Source organism: Lathyrus oleraceus, chromosome 1 (assembly GCF_024323335.1).
Source record: "Lathyrus oleraceus cultivar Zhongwan6 chromosome 1, CAAS_Psat_ZW6_1.0, whole genome shotgun sequence".
Lineage (NCBI taxonomy): Eukaryota > Viridiplantae > Streptophyta > Magnoliopsida > Fabales > Fabaceae > Lathyrus > Lathyrus oleraceus.
The window spans coordinates 25,403,391-25,411,947 of record NC_066579.1 but is presented as its reverse complement, the minus strand read 5'-3'; positions in this window follow the sequence as shown (position 1 = coordinate 25,411,947).

Sequence of the window (8,557 nt, the reverse complement as noted above, 5' to 3'; positions counted from 1 at the left end):
GAGATTTGTATCATTTGTACCTTAGGAAATTCACAAGCATACAAGCATAATTTATAACACCTTTCTCCCCCTTTGACATTATCAAAAAGAAGGGAAAGATGGGTGAAAGATAATCTCATGACAAATATAAAATAGAATAGACAGCATAGCTAATAAAAACAGCCTCATGCATTCCAAAATTGAAATCATAAATTATACAAACAAACAAAGTTGTGGTACCAAGTACCTTACACCAAAATATGTCAAATATTAGACATAATTAAAACATAATGAGACCAAATGTGAAATTAGCAACCTATAACAAGAATAATACACACAAACAGAAAAACACTAAGGTTGGTTCATGTCATTGTTGGTGTTGTTGTAGTTGTTGCCTTGGTATGGAAATTGTTGTTGAATGGGCGTAAATATAAGAGCGGGAGCAGCCGGGTTATTTGGATCATATGGAGGGATATTGAGATGCGAGTAGAGATAATAGAAGTGTTGATTCATGTCGATTTGAAGAAGGTTTATGCGGTTGGTGGTGGCTTCATGATTTAGTGCAATTTGATTATTTTCCGAAATCCATTGGTCATTGATGGATGTGTTAAGGTTGGCAAATTGAGATGTCATGAAGTTAAAGAGGTATTGATTACTTAAATCACTTGGAGGAGGAACATTTGGAGGAGTTACATCTTCACCACCATTTCCTTCTTGAGGAATCTCTTCATTTTCTTCATTGTTGCCACCAATAAACATAACCGACTTAGTTTCCGGATTATACCGATAGCCCATCCGCTTGTCCACATTCTTGATAGTGATTTTGTGAATTCTTGTATCCATAAGACAATATTCAACATCACTAAAATCAACATTAAAATACTCCATAATACGAGTGATGAACCAAGCCTAAGGAAGAGACTTAAACTTGTCGGTGTGAGTCATCAAATGGTGAAGAATGAGACGTGACCAATTAAGCGAAATATCATTCTTAATAGCATACAATGCTTGCATCTCCATATTGGTAACATTACAATGATTTGAATTTCTAGGAAGTATAACATAAGCCAAGAACTAATGAAGCAATCTATCATTGATGAAAAAATTTCCAACACTCCAAAAATCTTTTGGTGGTTCTTCCCCACCATGAGATTCAACCCTTTTTACATGATATTCGCCTTCCGATATCCTACTTGAGCCAAAATAAAATTCTCTTTTATAATAATCATTCCATACTTCATCCTCCGGATCATATAACATGTGACCACCCGAGGGAATGTCCATAATTTGACCAAGTCTCTTAGGGGTCAAGGTAATCTTTTTCCCTCTAACATGTGAAACAAATTTTCCATTCTCAATGCGCATGTTGCAAAAAACATTCTCACTAAATCTGGATAATAGGGTCCAGAAGAAGTTATGAGAGCCCCTAAATCTAGAGAAATTTATTTATCTTGAAAATTAAAGCATCCTTCAGGAAAGGAAGAGAGATCACCGAATTTTGGAGTTTGAACAATCTTCTTTTGATAAAACTTTTGATACCTCTCCAATTCCTCCGGGGTGCGATCTTTGAAGAAATGTTGAAAATCCATGGATGACGACGAAGCTTTTTCTTTCCCTTTTCCAGCAGTTCCAGCTTTCCTCTTAAGTTTTGATGCCATGAGTAAAGGTTAGGAGATGACGGAGATAAGCTTTACTGAAGGTTTTGGGTGATTTGGAGAAGACGAAATTTTTTAAGGTGAGAGCACCAAGGAGACAAATTCGGGCTGCTAGGTTAAAGTGAGGTTTGTGAGAAAAATTTGCTTTTAAATGGGAGAGAGAAGGGATGTGATTGGACCAACCAAAATAAAAGAAAAGAAAAAAATCTGAACACGCAGGGGTAAATTGATTTACCCCATAGGTAAATCGATTACCATACGACCAGAAAGCACAAAAAGAGAAAAATTTCAGGGGTAAATCAATTTACATCATGGGTAAATCAATTTACCTAATTCAAAATATGCCAAACACGAAAAAACAATGTTACTGTTTTATGGGTAAATCGATTTACATCATGGGTAAATCGATTTACTCAGTGCCAAATATGCCAAATACAAAAACCAGTGCTACTGTTTTATGGGGAAATCGATTAACAGCATGGGTAAATCGATTTAACCAGTGAAAAAAAGCTAAAAACACACATATTTTTAACAAAGATTCATGCAAGAGACACCCAATGAGTCATGTAAAAGAAAGGAGTAGAAGTATAGAGCCATGAAATAAATTTCAAAAGTAAATAGATGAGTTGGAAACATATGTGCACCTTTGATTATTGATGTGTTTTTGACGAATTATATGTCACACTCATCTAGAATCCCAAGTTCCCTTCGAATTTTGTAAAACAGTTCTCGTGCCAAAGGTTTTGTGAAGATTTTGGCAAGTTGATTATGAGTATCCATAAATGTGACTTCAACATCTCCTTGAAGCACATGGTCACGAAGAAAATGGTGATGTATGTCAATATGTTTGGTTCTTGAGTGCATGACCGGATTCTTTGTAATGTTTATCGCACTTGTGTTGTCACAACGAAGAGGAATACATCCAAGATCGAGTCCGTAGTCACGAAGTTGTTGCTTAAGCCAAAGTATTTGAGCGCAACAGCTACCTAATGCTATGTATTCTGCTTTGGCAGTGCTAAGAGCAACACACGCTTGTTTCTTGCAAGCCCATGATACTAATGCATTTCCAAGGATGTGAAATGTACCACTAGTACCTTTTCGATCAGTTTTACTTCCTGCATAATCAGCATCAGAATAACCAACTAAATTACAAATACTACCTTTAGGATACCATAGACCGACATTTGTTGTTCCCTTGAGATACTTCATGATCCTTTTGACAGCGGTGATATGTGATTCTTTTGGATTTGCTTGAAAACGAGCACAAAGACACACACTGAACATAATATCAGGACAGCTTGTCCTCAAATAAAGTAAGGAACCAATCATACCTCGATACTTTGTTATATCAATCGAAACACCTGATTCATCTTGATCATCATAAGATCCGGATCCCATCGGAGTAGACATTTCCTTGCAACTCTCCATGTCGAATCTTTTTAACAACTCTTTGCAGTACTTTGATTGGTTGATGAAGATGCCATCCTTCAGTTGCTTAATTTGAAGTCCAAGAAAATAATTCATTTTACCCATCATGGACATCTCAAATTCTCCTTGCATCATTGATGAAAATTCTTCACACATCTCTTTGTTTGTTGAGCTGAATATGATGTCGTCAACGTAGACTTGAACCAATAAAGTGTTACCTTTAATTTTCTTAATAAACTGGGTTTTGTCAATTTTACCTTTTTCAAATCCCTTTTCACAAAGAAAGTTGCTGAGACGATCATACCATGCTCTAGATGCTTGCTTTAGGCCATAAAGAGCTTTCCTCAATTTGAAAACATGTGAAGGTTTTTTGAAGTCTTTAAAGCCCGGAGGTTGTTTGACATAGACTTCTTCATTGATGTAGTCATTCAAGAATGCACTCTTGACATCCATTTGAAATAATTGAAAATTTAATGAACATGCATAAGCAAGTAATAAACGGATAGCTTCTAACCTTGCAACTGGAGCAAATGTTTCTTCAAAATCAATGCCTTCCTCTTGATTTTACCCTTGGGCCACCAATCTTGCTTTGTTTCGAACAATTATACCATTCTCATCAAGCTTTTTCTTAAACACCCATTTGGTACCTATGATGTATTTATCACTTGGCATAGGGACAAGTTCCCAAACTTGATTCCTTTCGAATTGGTTTAACTCTTCTTGCATAACAATTATCCATTGGTCGTCACCTAAGGCTTCATCAACTTTGGAAGGTTCAATTTGTGAGACAAAAGCTATATTTAAGCATGAATCTTTGAGATTTAATCTTGTTGCAACGCCTTGACTAATATCACCAATGACTTTATCAATTGGATGATCCCGATGAGTTCTCTATTCCTTAGGTAGATCATTATCATTTGTTTTTTTTTCTCATCTTGATGTTTTGATTGATCACCATTATTTCCACTTGAAGTATCTACTTGAGGAACTTCTACAATATCATCATCATCATCACACAAAACAATATCCTCCTTGGAGGGGTTAGATTCATCGAAAGTAACATGCATAGATTCTTCAATTTTTAAAGTTCTTTTATTATATATTCTACAGGCTTTACTAGTAAGAGAGTATCCAAGGAATATACCTTCGTCGGACTTCTCGTCGAACTTACCTAAATTGTCTTTGTCATTGTTGAGGACAAAGCATTTGCATCCAAAAATGTGAAAGTAATATATGTTTGGTTTCCTTCCTTTGAAGAGTTTATAAGGAGTCCTTTTCAAGATAGGTCTAATGATAATTCCATTACTTACATAGCATGTCGTGCTTACCGCATCCATCCAAAAGTACTTTGGAATATTTGAGTCGCTTAGCATCATTCGTGCAAGTTCCACAAGTGACCTATTCTTTCTTTCCACCACTCCATTTTGTTGAGGAGTCCTTGGTGCCGAGAAATTATGGAAGATTCCATGTTCTTCGCAAAACTCTTTGAAGGAGGCATTTTGGAATTCTCCACCATGGTCGCTTCTTATGGAGGCAATAGTTAGCGATTTCTCATTTTGGATTTGCTTTGCATATTTCTTGAACGCCTTGAATGCGTTATTTTTATGCACTAAGAAGAAAGTCCAAGTGTATCTAGAGAAATCATCAACAATAACTAAAGCATATACATTACCTCCGAAACTTCTTGTTCTTGATGGACCAAATAAGTCCATATGCAGCAATTGTAGTGACCTTGTAGTGGACACCACATTCTTTGATGTGAAAGTTGATTTGGTTTGTTTCCCTTTTTGAGATGCATCACAAAGCCTATCTTTGACAAATTTTATCTTGGGTAAACCAATAACAAGATCATGCTTTACAAACTTATTCAAATGTTCCATATGAATATGTGCAAATCTTTTATGCCACAACCATGACTCATTATTGTTTACCATAAGACATTTTACCTTCAAAGATAAATCATCAAGGGAAATCATAAAAATATTATTAATTCTTGTACCTTTGAGTTTTACCTCATGAGATACTTGATCTTCAATCAAGCATTCATCTTTGGTGAACTTAATTTTGAAGCCCTTGTCGCAAAGTTGGATAATGCTTAGAAGATTATGCTTTAGTCCTTCGACATAAAGAACGTCTTTAATGGATGTGAAAGATGGTGCTCCAACTTTGCCTATTCCAAGAATTATCCCTTTGTTGTTATCACCATATGTGACATAGCCCTTGGCCTTCAATACTAGATTTGAAAATTTGTTTATGTCTCCCGTCATATGCTTGGAACACCCACTATCAAGATACCAAAGATTTGATATGGTTTTCAAGCATACCTACAAAACAAAATTACGTTTTGTTAGGTACCCAAATTGCTTTGGGTCCTTCATAATTAGTGCCTTTCTTTACCCATACGTAATGCCCACTTGTTACGCTAAAGTTTCTAACATAGCATGCATTAGGTGTATGGCCAATTATTACGTAATAAAAACAAGTAGGTTCAAAATTACTTATATATCTAGGAACATAAGATTTCTTTTTAGAAAATATTTTTCTTTTAGGATAGTGGTGAACATTTTTTGCCTTGTTCACTTTCTCTTTAGTTGGTTGGTCATTAGCTTTAACAAAGACAGTTTTGCTTGAGCTTGGCTTGGAAAATTTTGAATAACCAAGTCCACTTTTGTCATTGGAATATCTTTGTTGGCTAAGGACACCTTCCAACCCAATTTGTCCTTTTTCATATCTTTCAAGAACTCTTTTTAATTGGACAATTTGGAAAGAAAGTGATTCACAATTTTTACATACAAAATTTTGTTTTTCACTAATCATCTTTTGCTTTTCATCATTGACATATTTTTCAATTGTCACGATTTTTTCTTCTAAAGATAAAATTATTTTCTTTTGAGATGATATAGTTTTATACAAAAAATTTCATTCTTCAATAAGTTCATTTATAGCACCTTGTGCATCACTATCTAAAAGAGAAAAATCATTACTAACCTCATCTTCTTCATCGTCGGAATGGTGCAAGGCCATTAATGCTAGATTTGCACATTTGTCGCTTTCTGAAATCCTTCTTGAACATTCGTCGGAATGGTGAGGGGCCATTACTAACCTTGTCTCATTATCTTCCCATGCAACATATGCCTTTTTATTCTTGAAATCCTTCTTTCCTTTAAAGCCACCTTTCTTTGAGAGTTTCGGACAATCCGGCTTTATATGACATTGCTTTCCATATTCATAACATGTGACTTCTTGCGTAGATGTGGAAGCCTCCCTTTTCCTGAAATGTTTATTTCTTTTTGCATTAAAGGGTTTTTCATTTTTACTAAAAAACTTACCAATCCTTTTAACAAGGAGCATGAAATTTTCATCTTCCTCCGATACGCCATCATTTCTATCTTCCTTTGAATATACTTTTAAAGCAATTTCTTTGGATTTTTTCTCTTGATTTTCATGCTTTTCGAGTCTTCCAAGTTCAAGTTCATGTTCTTGGAGTTTTTCGAATAATGATGCGGATGTCATAGTGGAAAGACTTTTCTTCTCCGATATGGCCGTAACTTTTGGTTGCCATTCTTTAGTCAAGGATCTTAGCACTTTAAGGGTGAGATCATCATTTGTGAATGTTTTTCCGAGAGCAATTAAATGGTTCGTCAAGTGAACAAATCTTTTTTGTAATGCAACAATGGATTCTCCTGGCTGTATTCTGAACATTTCATATTCTTGACTCAATGTGTTTAATCTAGATCTTTTAACTTCAGCGGTTCCTTCATGAGTCTCCACCAAAGTGTCCCAAATTTCTTTTGCCGATTTACATTGAGATATGCGGAAGAACTCATCCATACTTAATGCACTTTGAAGAATATTTATCGCTTTCTTTTCATTAAGTTTTCTTTTCTTATCGTCTTCAACATACGAACTTTTAACCTTCGGAGTGCCAACACCATTGACCATACTCATAGGATTATGCGGACCAATTTCAACGGTTTCCCATATACCATATCCTTGTGCCTCTAAGTGTGCTTTCATGCGGATTTTCCAAAAGTCAAAATTTTATCTAGAAAATAGAGGTGGTTTGTTGCTACTACCTCCATCTTTAAAAACCGGGTTTGCGCTTGCGGAAGCCATCGTCTGGATCTGTGGAGAAGTTACCAAAACCTACTCTAATGCCAATTGTTAGTTGAGTGGCGCCTAAGAGGGGGGGGGGGGTGAATTAGGACCTTTGAAAACTATTTCCGGTTTATGAAAAACTTTGTTCTTTCTTTTCTGGTTATGTTAAGAGATGAACGGTAAAGTGTGGAAAGATAAAGAACACGAAGAGATATCCTGGTTCCCCTCACAGATCGAGAGTACTCCAGTCCCCTTTCAACATGAAAGAGATTTCACTATCTGTTATGACTTGTACACGACAAACACAATCACCAAGAACAACCTCTTGTGATTCACCAAGTTGATATGAGAACAATCCTCTAAAAACCAACTCTCTTGCTTCCAACAATCATGGACAGCAAGGTGTTTACAAAACACACAATCTTATTTTTCAACAACTCTAAAAATAAGATAAGGATTACAATAATGGTTCGAATGTAAAGTTTGTAGTATAATGATCACTCAAAGTGATATATCAATTTGCTCGATCTTCTCTTCCAATGAAAATAATTCATAACGCAAAGATATTAGATTGCTCAAGAATTTTCTATTTTAAATGATATGAAAATATGCAAAAAAATATATTGAATGAAGCTTTATAACAATAAGTGTGAATTCTGAAAATTAAAGAGAATGATTGGAAGAGGTGAAATTTGAATATGAAAGATCATGAATTTATATGCACATAACACCTCAAATGAAACATGGTAATATTCTGAAAGAATCATGAACAATTGTCAAAGATGAATTGAAAAGATTCCATGAAATGGTGCATGAAGAGGTGTATGAACAACCACTAATTTTTCAGAAATGCACAGTGGTAAATCAATTTACATAATGGTTAAATCGATTTCCCTATTGCAACGATTAAAATTTTTCAAAATCTTTCAGTGGTAAATCGATTTCCCTAAGAGGTAAATCGATTTACCTAGTTTTAAAACTTAAAATTTCGCTTCTGGAAAAGTAATGCTCCAATGGTAAATCGATTTCCCTAAGTGGTAAATCGATTTACCTAAGTGAAAAAATTAAATTTTTCTTTTAAAAAATATGTAAACTTCAGTGGTAAATCGATTTCCCTTAAAGGTAAATCGATTTACCCAGTTTGAAAATGAGAAATATGATTCTAAGACATTTTCCATGCACTATGAAAAGTTATGGAATAACCATATGAATACTTGAGCATCTAAGACTTTAGTGAAGGTAAGTATTATCATTATACCTTCTTGAAATGAAAAGCTTAACTTCTTGAATCAAGATGCTTTATCATTGAATAAAATCTTTGCCTTCTTGTTGCTTGGAGTTTTGTCTTCATCAAAAACATTCATCATAGAGAGGTTTGACTTCACAGATATTTCCAG